The following is a 16515-nucleotide window of genomic DNA, read 5'->3' as shown; positions in this document are numbered from 1 at the left end:
TCACCAGTAATGTTAGAAATCATTGACTTAAAACAAAGAATGTAGAGATTGTCTGGATTGGCTCATTTAAAATCCTCCCAATACCACTTTGTTGTGCCTTCCTGTGCTGTAAAACTAGCAATTACATTTATTACATTACTTTCTCCAGTCTCTCTTAAAAGTAGAATTCGAGGTATAACTCAGGTTCCACCATTCAGAGAGACTCTCCCTTGTAACTGAGTTAAGTGGAAGAAAAGGCAGGATTTGGGGCACCTATTTTGCAATAGAGATCATGGCAGAGGTGGCATGTTTGTGTCAGCAGCTGTGACAGTAGCTTTATCATTTGATAGCTTCCTGTTGTGGAAGACGCAGCAGCTCCTGGAAGCTCAAGTCATTTCTGCAGGCATCCGAACAATTGTGTGAGCTTCCGCTATCCCTTAAAAAAATCTCTGTCTTACACTAGTGGAGTGGATTCTGTTACCTACCACTAAGTACCCTGCCTAAGACAGGTGATTATATCTTTGTATTCTAGGTAGAGCTGAAATTTACAATAACAGGAAAAGAATATGACCTTTGAAATACACATTTAAGTATGGTTGATTCACTTAATGTGTACCAGATACTATGCAAAGTGCTTGGAGTACAGCCCCCAAGTAACTAACTCCCCATGTGAGATTATAATCGTGGATATAGGGAGCAGGGTGACTGGGGAGAGGGCAAGGAGAGGCTGACAAGTTAAAACAACCAAATGTTAAACATGGTTGTAAGAGCAACATATAAAACTTGCCACTCTTTGAAGCCTGACACTTTCTGAAATCAGAACATTTAGAAAGGGAGAGATGACTGGATTAAGAAAGTGTGGTACATTTATACAATGGAGTATTACGCAACCATAAAGAAGAAAGAAATCTTATCATTTGCAACAACATGGATGGATCTAGAGAATATTATGTTAAGTGAAATAAATCAGAAAGAGAAAGACAAGTACTATATGATCTCACTTATATGCGGAATCTAAAGAAAAGAATATGTGAATGAACTAATCAGAGACAGTTTTGAGGACACAAAGAAAAAACTGAGAGTTGTTAGATGGGCGGGGACAGGGAAGGTTGGGGATAAGGGAAAAGGTGAAAGGATTAGGAAGCAGCTGGTAACCACAAGATGGCCTCAGGGTTTTCTGAAAATTAATTTGGGGAACTTATTCAATAATGTTGTAAAGATTTTGTTGGGTATCTGATGGACATGCGTCCTATTTGGGAGACCACCTCAGAGATAATGTGGATGCCTGATCATGGCATTGTACACCAGAAGCTAAACATTGGTGAATGCCAACTGTAATTTTGTATGTGTGGTGTGGTGGCTCGGTGTGAGGTCGGGGGGGATGCTGGGTGGGGGGAGAGGGGTTCACAGTGTGAGGGATGTGGATGATGAACGTCTAAGTATTACCTTGTCTTGTACACCTGAAACTAATAAAATAAATAAATAAATAAATAAATAAATAAATAAATAAATAAAAGAAAGAAAGAAAGGGAGAAAGGAGGGGATAGGAAAGAAGAAAGGAAAAAAGGAAAAGAAATAAAAGTAAGACTATCTGATACTTCATAAATGTTATTTGACCTGCATGATGTACAAACATTATCTTATTTAAAATGTCATCACAATATACCAAATATGTTAATAATATTGATCCCATTTTAGAAGTGAGAGAATCGAGGCTTAGTGTCTGGGATTTAAACCCATATCCATATATTCCCCGACCCCACATTGTTTTTAACTTAGTCTAGTGTGATGGGTATGGAGAGAGATTGAATGAAATTTCTGGTTATATTTGCAAAGTTATGAGTTGAATACTCAGCGTGTAAAAGGAGATTTAGAATTGTGAACACTATTTTCCCCTTGGACTTTAATTAGAGCTTGATGATATGTTTCCTGCTACATAACTTTAAATTTTATACTTTGGATGTTTACTTGACAATTTTGAAATACGAACATGAATGTTTCCAGATATTTCTTCTGACTCCTGAAAATTTTGCAGATTTGGCCTGATAGTTCCTATAAATAACCCTCTGGGATGGGGGTTATAAATTCAAGAGGAATAAGCCTCCCAGAATGTACTGTGCTTTTGTGAGCACACATAATTCCCTTAGAGATTTGAACTAAACAACCATGTAAACGAATAACCTTTTTAAGGACATGCTGCATCACTAAAAGAGTTTACTTAATTTATTTTGACAACTGCTTCTAATCACCTAATATAACACATTACATGGGTAAGAAAAATGCTTAATAATATGAGACCTTATTGCTACATCAGATCAAGGGAGAGGTATGTGCATATATTTGCCAGTCATTTGTGGGTGTGTCTTTTTTTTTTTTCCAATTTTAAATAGTTTTATTTAAGACATCGCATTTTCCACTTTACAATACAGTGCATATAAAGTACATTGTTATTTCCTTTCCCTGTGCACATATTCCATATTCAAGTATTAAGAATGCCCAGTTTTTCTTACTATATAACAGCTCAACTTTAAAACTGCTGTGAATTTGCTACAAATTTGGGTCCTTCCATATTTTGTGTGGAACGATGCTAAATTTACGCTCAAGGTTGGCTTAATCAACCTCTTCAATGGTGGGTCCAGAAGAGGCACCACCAGAAGGAGGGGCTCCACCCCCAGGGAAGCCTCCAGGCATGCCCCCTGGCATGCCTCCTGCACTCTGGTACAGCTTGGTAATGATGGGATTGCAGACTTTTTCCAGCTCTTTCTGCTGATGTTCAAATTCTTCCTTCTCTGCAGTCTGATTCTTATCAAGCCAGTTGATGATTTCATTGCACTTGTCAAGAATCTTCTGTTTGTCCTCATCATTGATCTTGCCTTGGAGTTTTTCATCTTCAACAGTTGCTTTCATGTTAAATGCATAGGATTCAGTGAATTCTTGGAAGATACCTTGTCCCTCTGCTTCTCATCTTCAGCTTTGTACTTCTCAGCTTCCTGGACCATGCGCTCAATGTCTTCTTTGCTCAGGCGACCCTTGTCATTAGTGATGGTGATCTTGTTCTCTTTTCCTGTACTCTTATCCACAGCAGACACATTGAGGATGCCATTGGCATCAATATCAAAAGTGACTTCAATCTGAGGAACTCCACGTGGTGCAGGAGGTATGCCTGTGAGCTCAAACTTGCCAAGCAAATTGTTATCCTTGGTCATGGCCCGCTCACCTTCATAAACCTGAATGAGCACACCAGGCTGGTTGTCAGAATAGGTAGTGAAGGTCTGTGTCTGCTTGGTAGGAATGGTAGTATTGCGCTTGATGAGGACAGTCATGACTCCACCAGCAGTTTCAATGCCAAGGGAAAGAGGAGTGACATCCAACAGCAGCAAATCTTGAACATTTTCAGATTTGTCTCCAGATAGGATGGCTGCCTGGACAGCTGCACCATAAGCAACAGCCTCATCAGGGTTGATGCTCTTATTCAACTCCTTTCCATTGAAGAAGTCCTGTAGGAGTTTCTGAATCTTTGGGATACGGGTAGAACCACCCACCAGGACAATATCATGGATCTGAGACTTGTCAAGCTTGGCATCCCGAAGGGCTTTCTCTACAGGGTCCAGGGTGCCACGGAAAAGGTCAGCATTCAATTCTTCAAATCGGGCACGAGTGATAGAGGTATAGAAGTCAATTCCTTCATAGAGTGAATCAATCTCAATACTGGCTTGGGTGCTGGAAGAAAGCGTACGCTTAGCACGTTCACAAGCTGTACGGAGGCAACGGACAGCCCTCTTGTTCTCACTGATGTCCTTCTTATGCTTGCGCTTGAACTCTGCAATGAAATGGTTGACCATCCGGTTGTCAAAGTCTTCTCCACCTAAGTGGGTGTCTCCAGCTGTAGATTTGACCTCAAATATTCCATCTTCAATTGTGAGAATTGACACATCAAAAGTGCCACCTCCCAAGTCAAAGATCAGCACATTTCTTTCAGCTCCAACCTTTTTGTCTAAGCCATAAGCAATAGCAGCAGCAGTTGGTTCGTTGATAATTCTAAGCACATTGAGACCAGCAATAGTTCCAGCATCTTTGGTAGCCTGACGCTGAGAGTCATTGAAGTAAGCAGGTACTGTGACAACAGCATTGGTAACAGTCTTTCCAAGGTAGGCTTCTGCAATTTCCTTCATCTTTGTCAAAACCATAGATGACACTTCTTCTGGATAGAAACTTTTTGTCTCTCCCTTGTATTCTACTTGGACCTTAGGTCTGCCAGCATCATTCACCACCATGAAGGGCCAATGCTTCATATCGGATTGAACAACACCATCATCAAATCTACGTCCAATGAGGCGTTTGGCATCAAAAACCGTGTTGGTGGGGTTCATTGCAACTTGATTCTTTGCAGCATCACCGATCAATCGTTCGGTATCAGTAAAGGCGACATAACTTGGGGTGGTTCGGTTTCTCTGATCATTGGCAATTATTTCCACTTTTCCGTGCTGGAAGACACCCACACAAGAGTACGTGGTGCCCAGATCAATGCCAACTGCAGGTCCCTTAGACATGGTTGCTTCAGTGTAGGTGCGTCTTGCGAAGAAGACAGATCCCGACAACTACCCCCTCGTTCAATGAGGTGTGGGTGTGTCTTTGTACGTATGTGAGTGTGTGTGTTGCAAAAATTCATTCAAAGAAAGTTGGAATTTCAGCTGTAAAGAGAGGTTAAATTCTATGTGTAATGTTAAAAGACTCTTTAATTAATAAATATTGCTAATTCTCAGCTCTGAAAAACACAATGGCTAAAATTTATTTTAGGTTAAATTATATACTAAAGCTAACAAATGTCTGCCATTTTGTTGGACATCCTATTATATGTTAATCTAGTGCCCCCTTGTGTAATAGGTTTTAATAAAGTTTGGGAATCCGTATACTACGTTTTGGTTTCTATTTCTAAAAGAATATAGTCATTGGACAGTGGCATTATTTTATCTTCTGAGCGGATGCAAACATATAAACATGTCTTTCCAAAGACATACATAATTAAAACTATAAAAAGGAGTAAGTCTGGAGCTAGCCGGTTTCCTGCTATGCCTATCAGTGAATAAAACCCCCTTGTATAAATCAGGATATTTTTTTAGAAAGTCAAATTCACTCTTAGGAGACAAAGGAAAAATAATTTTGTAAAACAGGACAATTAGTTCTCATAGATTCTTGGAATTTTATGGCGTGAACAAAATGTGGTTATCTAATGAGAGCGGGATGCTGTCGGCACATGTTTCTCCTGTGTGAATGCTGCTGCCGCCAAGTGCGGCTGGCACAGGCTGAAGGGCATTGCTAATGCTTCATACAATGCATAGTTTTATAGCAAACTTTTCTTTTTTAAAAATTGTAAAAAGCACATAGCATAAAAGTTGCATTCTTAGCCATTTTTAAGTGCACAGTACAGTAGTGTGAACTACATGCACATGTTGTGTAACAGATCTTTAGAAATTTCTCATCTTGCAAAAATGAAACCCTATACCCACCAAACAACTCTCCTTTTCCTCTTCCTGGCAATTTTTCCTTTTTCAGGAAATCTCATGTGAAAAGGTAGAAGCAGCGCTCCGCTAATCAAAGTCATAGTAGGTGGCACCCTGTCCACTGGGCCCTTCTCTGAGTAGACACTCAGGCTTGTGTTGTCTGTGCACCCATAGGCTTCTCAGGACCATCATTTGACAGTACAGTTACAGACTTTGCTCTTCCCTACTGCTAAGGGTTGAATTGTATCCTCTCTCCCAACCCCCAAATTTATATGTTGAAGTCCTAAACCCCAGTAACTCAGAATATGACCTTATTTGGAGATAGGCTCTTTATGGAGATAATCAAGTTAAAATGAAGCCATTAGGCGAAGCTCTGATCCAACATGACTGGTGTCCTTATAAAAAGGGGAAATTTGTATAGGTGAAGGCAGAAATCAGGCTGATGTTTCTACAAGCCAAGGAACACCAAAGATTGCTGGTAAACCACCAGAAGCTAGAGAAGAGATCTGGAATAAACTCTCTCTCTCTCTCTCTCAGCCCTCAGAGAGAACCAACTCTGATGCCCAAGAGGAGACATCTTGCCTCCAGAACTATGAACAAATACATTTCTGTGTTTAAGTCCTCTGGTTTGTTACAGCAGCTCTAGCAAATTAATACGCCCACATTTGCTGCCATCAGTGGCACCGTAGGTTGTTATTGCTGCCTGAAGTCGCATAGCCGACATAGACTTAAGGTTTAGGCTGAGAAATTAAAAATCCACAGAGATATGACAACTTTGTAATATAATGAAGTTAAATATTCTATTATAGTAAGTAATTAACTCAGTGAAAAAATGTGTCTTCAAATTTCCCATGAAGGGATTCAGAATATGCCACATTTCAAAATATGCCTTTTTGGCATAAGGATTATCTTCAGCTGGTGTTTTTAAGAAACAGCAGACTCAAGAGAAGCTCTGAAAACCAAGTAGAAGATATCCCTTTGTGAGGTACATTTGAATTTATCCAGGGGATATTCCCTTATCCATGGGAATATGTTCCAAGATCCCCAGTAGATGACCTCTGTCAACCTAAGAAACATCCAAACCTTATAGAATTTTTATGAGTTTATTTGAGCCAAACTGATGACATATGTCAGGGGGCAAAATCTCAAATGCTCCAGAGAATAAAACTTTTGCAGTTTTTTTTTATGGATTTGAAATTAAGGAGGGAACATAAGGAAGATTACAGGAAGGTGGGAGAAAGCAAGGTGGGGATTGGACTGCAGGACAGTTAACAAGATAATGTGCTCTCTCGAGGGTTAATACCCTCTTCCAGGGTATTACTTCTTTTCTTTTTCTCTTTAAAAATTAAAGTTTATTGAGGTGACAATTGTTAGTAAAGTTACATATATTTCAGGTGTACAATTCTGTAATACTTTATCTGTATCTCACATTGTGTGTTCACCACCCAGAGTCAGTTCTCTTTCCATCACCATATATTAGACCCCATTTATCCTCTTCTGGAGCCCAGCTCTCCCCTCCCCCCTTACCTTTTGGTAACACCTGAACTATTGTCTACGTCTATAAGTTTTTGTTCTTTCAGTTGTTTGTCTTGTTCTTTTGTTGTTTTCAGTTTATATACCACATATCAGGTGAAATCATATGGTTCTCTACTTTTTCTGTCTGATATATTTCGCTTAGCATTATAATCTCAAGATCCATCTATGTTGTCACAAATAATCCTATTTCATCTTTTCTTACTGCCGAATAGTATTCCATTGTGTATATATACCACAACTTCTTTACCCATTCATCTATCGAAGGACGTTTTGGTTGTTTGCATGTCTTGGCCACCGTAAATAAAGCTGCAATGAACATTGGAGCACATGTGTCTTTATGTATAAATGTTTTCAGATTTTTTGGATAGATACCCAGGAGAGGGATTGCTGGGTCATATGGTAATTCTATTTGTAATTTTTTGAGGAACCTCCACACTGCCTTCCATAGCGGCTGCACCAATCTACATTCCCACCAACAGTGTCTGAGGGTTCCTTTTTCTCCACAGCCTCTCCAACACTTGTTACTATTGGTCTTGATGATAGCGATTCTAACTTGGGTGAGGTGATATATCATTGTGTTTTTTATTTGCATTTCTCTGATGATTAGTGATGTTGACCATTTTTTCATGTCTATTTGCCATTTGTATGTCCTCTTTGGAAAAATATCTCTTCAGTTCCTCTGCCCATTTTTCAATTGGGTTGTTTGTTTTCTTGTTGTTGAGTCATATGAGTTCCTTGTATATTTTGGATATTAACCCCTTATCGGAGGTACTGTTCACAAAAATCTTCTCCAATTCAGTTGGTTGCCTCTTTATTTTGTCGATGGTTTCTTTTGCTGTGCGGAAGCTTTTAAGTTTGATATAGTCCCATTCATTTGTTTTAGCTTTTACTCCCCTAGCCTTTGGAGTCAAATTCATAAAAAGCTCTTTGAACCTCTTCCAGGAGTATTACTTCTGGCATTTCAAAGGTGTGTCAACCTAGACGCACAAGATCAAGAACAGGGCTGGCTTAAAACCTTTCACTAAGGAAGTTATAGGCCTAGGTCACCATGACCCATCCAGGTAGGAATTTATGATCAGATCACCCTGTGAGATTCATTTCCATAGAACCCCCCTTTTTCTGTCTACACCTGAAATCACAGACAGTAGCAAACCCCATATATACTATGTTTTTTCTATACATACGTATCTATGATAAAGTTTAACTTATAAATTAGGCACAGTAAGAGATTAATAACAACAGTAATAAAATAGAACAATTATAACAATACACTTTAACGAAGGTTTTATGAATGGCTTTGGGACCATCATTAAGTAAAATAAAGGTTACGTGAACATAAGCACTGCAATACTGCAACAGTTGATCCGATAATGCAGGCGGCTGCTAAGTGACTAGCAGACCTGGAGCATATACAGTGTGGAGACGCTGGACAAAGGGGTGATTCATATCCCGAGTGGATGGAAGCGAGAAGGCATGAGATTTCATCACACTACTCAGAACATCACAGAACTTAAAACATATTGTGGAGTTTTCCATTTAATATTTTTGGACCATGGTTGACCACAGGTAACTGAAACCGTGGTGATAAGGAGAGACTAGTGTATAAGGGAAATCTCAATTTGTAGTTCTCTCCTTCTCTGTACCTGAAGAGAAGCATGACTAAATCTCTAGAAACTTTTACCAATGGAGTTGGCAACTTAAGTCTACAAAACGACCTTACCCTCCTTTAGTGTGCTTGCATAATAACTTCCTATAATTGGAAAGTTATTTTTTCTCCCCTACACCCAGAAGTTTTCTGAACATTTATTTTTTGGAATTGTTTTAAAATAACTCCCTGAATATCAAGACATTCCACCATAAGTATATCAGTTGTATGTTCAAAAAAATAAAGCATTTCCCTATATAACTACACTAATATTTTCTGTTAAAAATATTGTTTTAAAATCTTTCGCACTACCTCATAACAAGTACACATTTAAATTTCCCTAAATATCCCCCAAATCACATGCAATTCCAAAACAGGCTCCAATTTGAGATCACATGTTGCACCTGATTGCTACTTCTTTAAGTCCGTTTTAGTCTGATTGGTCATATTTTAATGGCACTGGTCTTGCCATTAGAATGACTCACAATGATTTAGCTGATTGTTGCCTTGTGGCATCATTTACCTTTTTCCTGTAAATTTGAAATTAGATATAAAGGCTCAGTTAGATTTAAACCTTTTTGGCTACTGTACATCCTAGATGATGTGCTTTACTTCATATTCCAACTTATCAGGGGACTCATGAATCTGGTTGTTCACCAGTGGGTTGCTAAGAGAGACCATTGGGAATAACATCTTTATCTCTCCATGACAACCAGAAATCCATTGCTGTGGTGTTATTGTAGTTCCATGCAGCTGTCCGGTTCCCCATCAGTCATTCTTCTAAGGGGTCAACACCATTTCCTTGCCTGAGTCAATGATGGGATTAAGTGTTTCAAAATGATTATTTCTTAATTTTATCATTTACTACATATCAATTGAGTCTTCCTTATTAGCTGAAGCTATCTGGTTACCCTTGTAGGGGAGAAAAAATAATTTTTCCTCTACTCTTTTCGATTCTTGGCTGAGACTTCCCTGTAATAAAAAGACATATAACAGGAGAAAAACCAACAGAAGTTGAATAACATTTATACCTCCTGTATACATGTTAGACATCCAGAAAAAACTGAGTAACTCTCCAAAATGGCCCAAGCCACTACCTGAAATATCGTCTCCAGCTAAAGACAAAAGAAGACAGAGGTTAAGGAGAGCCAGTTATGGTAGGTTATCAGGCAAAGCACAGTAAACAAGGTATTATTATATAGATTTAAGTAATTACCTTCTCTACTGATAAAAGCTAACCATCCTCTTCTTCCTGGTATGGGAATTGACATAACAACCATACACCCTTGCTTTTGTATATAACAATATATACGGCAATCTCTTCACAATGATGTATCTCTACCTTTTTTTAACTTCATGTACTGAGGTCCCTAATCCAGCAGTATTTGAATACTCTCACTATGTTCAGGACCATGGAGTTTTGTAAGGGTAGATAGAGCCCAGAAAAATGGATTCTCATGCCCCCCCTGGCAACAAGGTAGCAACAGGACAAACAATCGCATCTGGTGCTCTGTGGGCAGCAGTCACAGTGACGGTTCCTTTGTCAGGTCCCCTCCACAATTTGGACCTTGTTCTCAGGAAGCCACAAGTCTGGCTTTCCAGCCCATCTAACATTTCTCTGGGCTGTCTGGGATCCTTTTAATAAATTTCTTTTTCTGTTTAATTGGCCAGAGTATGCTTTTCTTGCTTACAACTAGAAACTCTGCCTTAAATATTCTTTATGAAAAAAAGTAATGATTAAAGAATACTAAATATAGACAGTGAGAAAAAGGAGTGTACCATCTGTCCTTACTTCATCTGTAACAAATTATCTTTGACCCACTCTCTTTTAGCTTGCACTTGAAATTTCTTTTATCCTCGTTATTTTCCTTAAAAAAAAGAAAGACATTAACTAAGTTTTGAATTCCATGGCTTGCTTTTTCCTCATGCACCAGAATGATAATGGAGATATTAAACTGAGGGTTAGCCCTCTGCCCAATGCCAAAATTTCTTCGTATCCATTATCCTTTTCCTCTTATTCTGTCAGAAAATATTGATTTGTGTATGACTGCACTCAAGATAGAAATGGTACAGAGAGAAGAGTCAAATTTTTGATTTTGGGGTTCCTATGAGATTCCTGTAAATTTCCCTCAGCAAGGGAGACGTTAATGTTCCAAATTGGATTTTCAATTTCAAAAGCCAGATATTTGAGGCTACCAAGAAAATTGACTAGTTGATTTTTAGAAGTTCAAATATTGTCATTGGATATGTAAGGGTGGAAAAATTTTCCCTTCTTTCCTTCTAGGTTATTTGACTGATCTTATAATCAAATTGACATAAAACAGATTAATAAGAGAAAAACAAATTTAATTACATACATATGGGAGCTCCACAAAGACGTGAGACTCTAAAGCAGTGAGGCAACTGAGGCTTATATGTCATCCTGAGCCAAAGACAAGGGCACAAGGATCTGGGGCTTCAAAGGGGTGGAAGACAATGCACTGGAAGATGAGAGGAGCTAATGTTTGGTAAACAGATATTTGCCCTACCATGCAGATAAGTCTTTGTGACTGAAAAGTTATCTGTGGTGTAGCTCTCTTCCTAAAGAGGCCCTCTATCTAAATTCTCTTAGGCAGTTAAAGGGGAGGTAAAAAGCCTTTCCTGAGTCTGATGGATCTTAATTGCCTTCAGCTCAAAATAATCCAAATGCCAAAATGGCGTATTTTGGGGTGGTGTATTCTGCTGCCCTTCAAATATCAAGAGCAAAACCAGGAAAACTCACACCCTAATGTTTATGCCAAAACGTAGAGTTGAGAAGAATGGAGGATGTCATAAGGAGGGATTTAGGTTTGTCCCCTACTCCTAAAGGAGACATGGCTGAGTGGGTGAGGAGACTAGGAGAAGCCATGGGATGATGGAGGAGGACAAAAGAGAGCTTTGCATACCTGGCTGCTCAAGAGCAGGGGAGCACAGCGGGAGCAGTCAACATGGGACTAAAGGAACAATTAGCATCAGCAGCAAGTGTCCACAGAGAAGTGACCCTTGCCTGCCCCGATACCATGGTCCTTGTTGTGTATCACTTAGTTCACTGCCTGGAATATGAGAGCAAGGCAATAATGTTGATTCTGTTGTTATCACCATTATTATGAATAGGCAAGAACACTTCTCAGGCACTGCGGGAATCTGCCCAGTTACTACTGAAAAGAGGGACTGTCTAATTCCCTAGAGAACATCAGTGCATAGCAGTGCCCTGGGCACACTCAGACCTCCTGAGATGGTGAGCTGGGAATGAAGTGGAACATTGGCTTCTGGGAGGCCGGGAACCCTACACCTCGATGGTGACTCTGATGGTCTCTAATGTTGAAGGGGCTGCAGTCAGACTGTGTAGATTCAGGAAGAGGAAGTAGAACGAGGGGTACTATGAGGTCTGTGGCTAAAAGAGAAGGCTTAGATATTCAGAGCAAACTCTCAGAGACAGATCTGGGTAAAGCATAACGTGACCCACACAAAGCTGGTAACCATGGCATAAATTTCTCCTCTTTCCTTTGTGTTCTTCTCCAGAAGAGGTCGTCTTGGATGCTTTCCATCACTCCCTCCTTTATGCCTAACCCTCCCCCTGAGGCTGTGACCCCTCCCAGGATAGGGCCCTCCTACTGGCTCCATGAGCCTCATTGCCTCAGGTTTTTTTAATTAAAATTTATTGGGGTGACAATGGTTAGTAAAATTACATAGGTTTCAAGTATATAATTCTGTAATACATCATCTATATATCACATTGTGTGTTCACCATCCAGGGTCAGCTCTTCTTCCATCACCGTATATTTGACCCCATTTACTCTCATCTACCACCTCCCTCCCCCCTTAGCCTCTGGTAATCATTAAACTGTTGTCTGTGGGTTTTGTTTCTTTGTTTGTTTGTCTTATTCCTTTCTTGCTTTCAGTTTTATATCCCACATATCAGTGAAATCACTACTGTGCCATAAGAAAAGATGAAATAGTGCCATTTGCGACAAAATAGATGGATCTTGAGATTATTATGCTAAGTGAAATAAGTCACATTGAAAAAGTTGAGAACCATATTTTACTTTAGTTTTTCATCTCTTGATTCCTACCCACTAATATGTCTCAGGCTGCTTTTTATGGTTAGCATACAAACAAATGAATAAAATTTGTGGGATTTTTACTCCTTGCCCCATAATGGATTGTAAGCTCATTTGAGACAGGGAATCCACCTTCTACAAGATGCCTACAAGATGCCACTTTCTACAAAATATGATCTACTATGCAAATAGGAGGGAATTTTGAAATGTTAACTTACTGGCATCTATTCTCCTCAATTCTGATGAGAATGCTTGTGGCTCTGTCCTCAGCGTCACAGGTGAAAACATTAAACAGCACGAGATGTTCCAAATGTGTTTGTTTTTCTTTCCCAAGAGGACTGGCTTGCATTTCCCTAAGCAGTGTCACCTTAGTGGCTCACCAAACCATAACCTTGTCCATAAAGTTGTCTGGCCCATGACCTCATAGACGCTGAAACTGACAAAACAATATTTCTGGCTTTACCTGTTGGCTTGAAGTATCTGGAGCACTTGTTCACGTTTTCTTTGTTCCACCTTTTATTTTATTAAAAACTGTGTGGATTGGCACATTGATAAGATAATATACGTAAAACACTTAATATAGCTTTGATACGACATAAGCTCTCCCAATGTGAGCTATTCTTATTACTTCAAAGATCTTCAAAGAAATCTAATTTGTATTTCTCTGATGTGTTCATATACCACAATATATTAGAAAGCAATGTCTAAATTGTTGAACATGCTGTGCTTAATGTATTTTTAAGATATACCCCGACTATTTTCCTTGCATTTTCTACTTTCTAAAGTGGTCGTGAATAAGAACCACATGAAAAGAAACGGCATTTTCTGTGTATTATTCATGGCCTCCATTACCCAGAAAGGGCTGTCCTAGTTTCCTGTTTCCACAGGGACATTTTGCAGAGCCCCATTCGATGTGACAGTTAGCAGTCATGGCAGGTAATGTTTTATTCAGCCAAATCCAGACATCCACATAACCCTAACATTTGATAAAAAAGCTGAAGTCCCTTTTGGGAAATTGATTTGCAAGACATTTATGGTCTGTTTGGGTAGTATGCCCATTCTGAGATGGATCTCTAAGGACCCCACGATGAGATTTAAGTCCATAAAATGTGTAGGGGACATTTGCCTGTATTGAACTTGCTTCTCCTCCAGCCAAGGAAGCCGTGTTCCTCTTTTCCTACCTGGGAGCTTAAAAGAGGACTAGCAATACCAGTGTGTCTCATCCAGGGGTTCTCACATGCATGTCTGACTCAAAAATCACTTGGTATATTTGAGAAAAGTCAGAATCTAGGGCCTCTCCATTCCATCATTCTCCCATATACACAGATTCTAATTCACTAAGTCAGGGAGGGAGTCCCAGGAATCATCTGCCTTTTGAAATAGTGTATCAGGTGATTCGTTGGCACATGATGCACAGACCACAAATTGAGAAATGCTGGTAAAGTCCATTCACAATCTTTCCTTCAATGAGCATTTACTGAGTGCACTGGGTAAAATTGGGCATCATGAACAAAAACCATGCATCCATGTATTAACTCTGGGTGGAGAGCACACAATGTGATATACAGATGATGTATTATAAAAATGTACACTTGAAACCTGTGTAATTTTACTAACTATTGTCACCCAATAAGTTTAATTTTTAAAATGGAGACTACAAAACACTGACGAAATAGTTTTTAAAGTATGTTCACATCCATTCTTTTCTCTCCATGTAAGACAGGCAGAGTAGTGGTTCGTATCTCCATTTCACAGAAAAAGAACTTAAATTTTTTCTCCAAGTTTCTATGGCTACTAGATGATGACAGACATGGGTAATATCCAGGACTTTTGACTGCTGGGGTAAGAAGTAGGAAAGCTATAATGATGAGTACATAACTCCCTGAAAGAACAGGGCAGGAAGCTGTACTTACATGAATGTTTATTGCTATGTTTACATTGGAAAAAAATGAAAGTAATCTAAATGTTCACCAATAGGGGCCTGGTTAAAAAAACAAAAACAACGATTATGTATCCATACAATAGAATATTCTGCAATCTTCCAGAAGGAAAAGACAGATCATTATTAACAGAGAGAAATATTTCCTTTTATGGAAAAAAACTATTCATGAGTTTAAAAGTTTGGAAAGTGAGAGAGAGAGAGAGAGAGAGACTGAGCTATAAGAGGTGCAGGTTGTGGTTACATTTCTTGTCACCCTAGCGAACAGGTGCTGTTGGACCAATATTAATTAGTAGAGCCTTCACTGGTCTCTCTGGAACAGTGCACAGCAGATAATTTCTCTAAATTTAGTTGTATGCAAATTTGAGAAGCATCTGGCATAGAAAGAAATGTATTGGGCATGATGACCAATGGCTGGGGTCTCCTCTCCTAGAGTCACAACTCTGTTCTTAACTATAATTATAATTTTTACTATTTTATTTCACATGACATAACAGTATAATATTAATGTACGTATCCAACACAATAATGTAGTGAAGGTATTAGTTTATGAGTCAAACATTATAAAAAATAAAGCCTAATATTTTTAGAAATAATAATTGTTATACATTTGTCAAAGGGGAAGGCATTTAGCAATTCTCTTGGAAAAGGTTCATCTTTGAGTTTTGAAGGGCAAGAACTGGCTGGGAGAAAGGAAAAACTAAAAATGTGTATTTGAGAAATACAAGTTTTTCAGCTCACAGCCAGAGATCACCATTAGTTATTTTATTAATAGTTCTTGTATGCTTTTCTCAGAATTGAGTCATGTGCATTATCAATACCATTCCACTTTGAAACAATTATTGCGTCCCTCCTTTAGAGGCACAAAGCTGACAAGGCAAACTCTCTGCTCTGGAGAGACAACAGTCTTACCCTTTATTTTTAAATCTGCAATAAATTCTGTTCAAAATAAAATAAACGTAGGTGCATTCTTCAAAAGATGGGCCTTCATTTGTGAAAAGGCTCTTAGATGGAAGACTATGTCTTCAGTGGTTGTTTTAGTATTTTGAACAAGATGCAATGCTTTTTGTGCTTGTCAATACTGAAATTCATTTATTATTATTATTATTATTATTATTATTATTTGGAAAACAAAAGACTACTTTTATTTTCTTTATTCACGAAGACAAAAGCCTAAAGGAAAATAGCATTTATTCTCTGTAAGTGTGGATGTTGACGTTTCTAGGTTACAGATCTGTCTTAAGATTTGGATGAAAGTGAGGAATTGTCCTCTGAATGCACATAGGCACAAGCCCATGCCATACTATTGACGATTTCAGGAGCTCCTAGACCCCACATCCATCCAGGAACACCAGTTAATCAAGCCTGTTCTAGAAGTTTGTTCTTTTCAAATGCAAATCTGGCACTATTTATTCAGCAAATATTTTTAGAGCACCTATACTAGACTATAGCACTATGTTAGAAGTAGGGTATTTAACAAGCCCTTCAGGCAATTCTGACACACATTAAAGTTTGAGATCCAATGGCCTAAACCAAAATATGCCATCCTCCAGCCCTGCCACCCAGAGATTCTGATTTATTTGGTTTTGGGGGTGGGGGGGGGGAAACGCCAATTATTAGTGTTTTTAAAAACATCTTCAGGAAATTCTCATATGTGGACATTGTTGATCTTGTTCATTTAATCACTGGACACATGCTTTCTGGTTCCTGATAAACATTTATAGTCCCCAAAAGAAGAAACTCCAGTGTTGACACCTATGTATCTGTGGTACCCAGCATGCATGGTGGCACCAGGCTTGGAGCTTTAAAGCTGTCCTGTATGACCAGGCAGCTCTG

At 38.9% G+C, this 16515-nt stretch overlaps 1 protein-coding gene and 1 pseudogene across 2 annotated transcripts in view; one reads left to right on the top strand and one right to left on the bottom strand.

Annotated features, from left to right (window-relative positions):
* The window catches only part of ARG1 (arginase 1), a 150103-nt gene that overhangs the window by 101028 nt on the left and 32560 nt on the right, over positions 1-16515 (top strand). The window lies entirely within an intron of this gene.
* LOC308496008 (heat shock cognate 71 kDa protein-like) lies at positions 2341-4588 on the bottom strand (annotated as a pseudogene). The gene has a single exon. The product of its transcript is annotated as a heat shock cognate 71 kDa protein-like (transcript).

Source organism: Rhinolophus hipposideros (assembly GCF_964194185.1).
Source record: "Rhinolophus hipposideros genome assembly, chromosome: 3".
In the NCBI taxonomy this organism is placed as follows: Eukaryota; Metazoa; Chordata; class Mammalia; order Chiroptera; family Rhinolophidae; genus Rhinolophus; species Rhinolophus hipposideros.
Note: the sequence above shows the minus strand (reverse complement) of the source record. Positions and strands in the feature narration are given on the sequence as shown.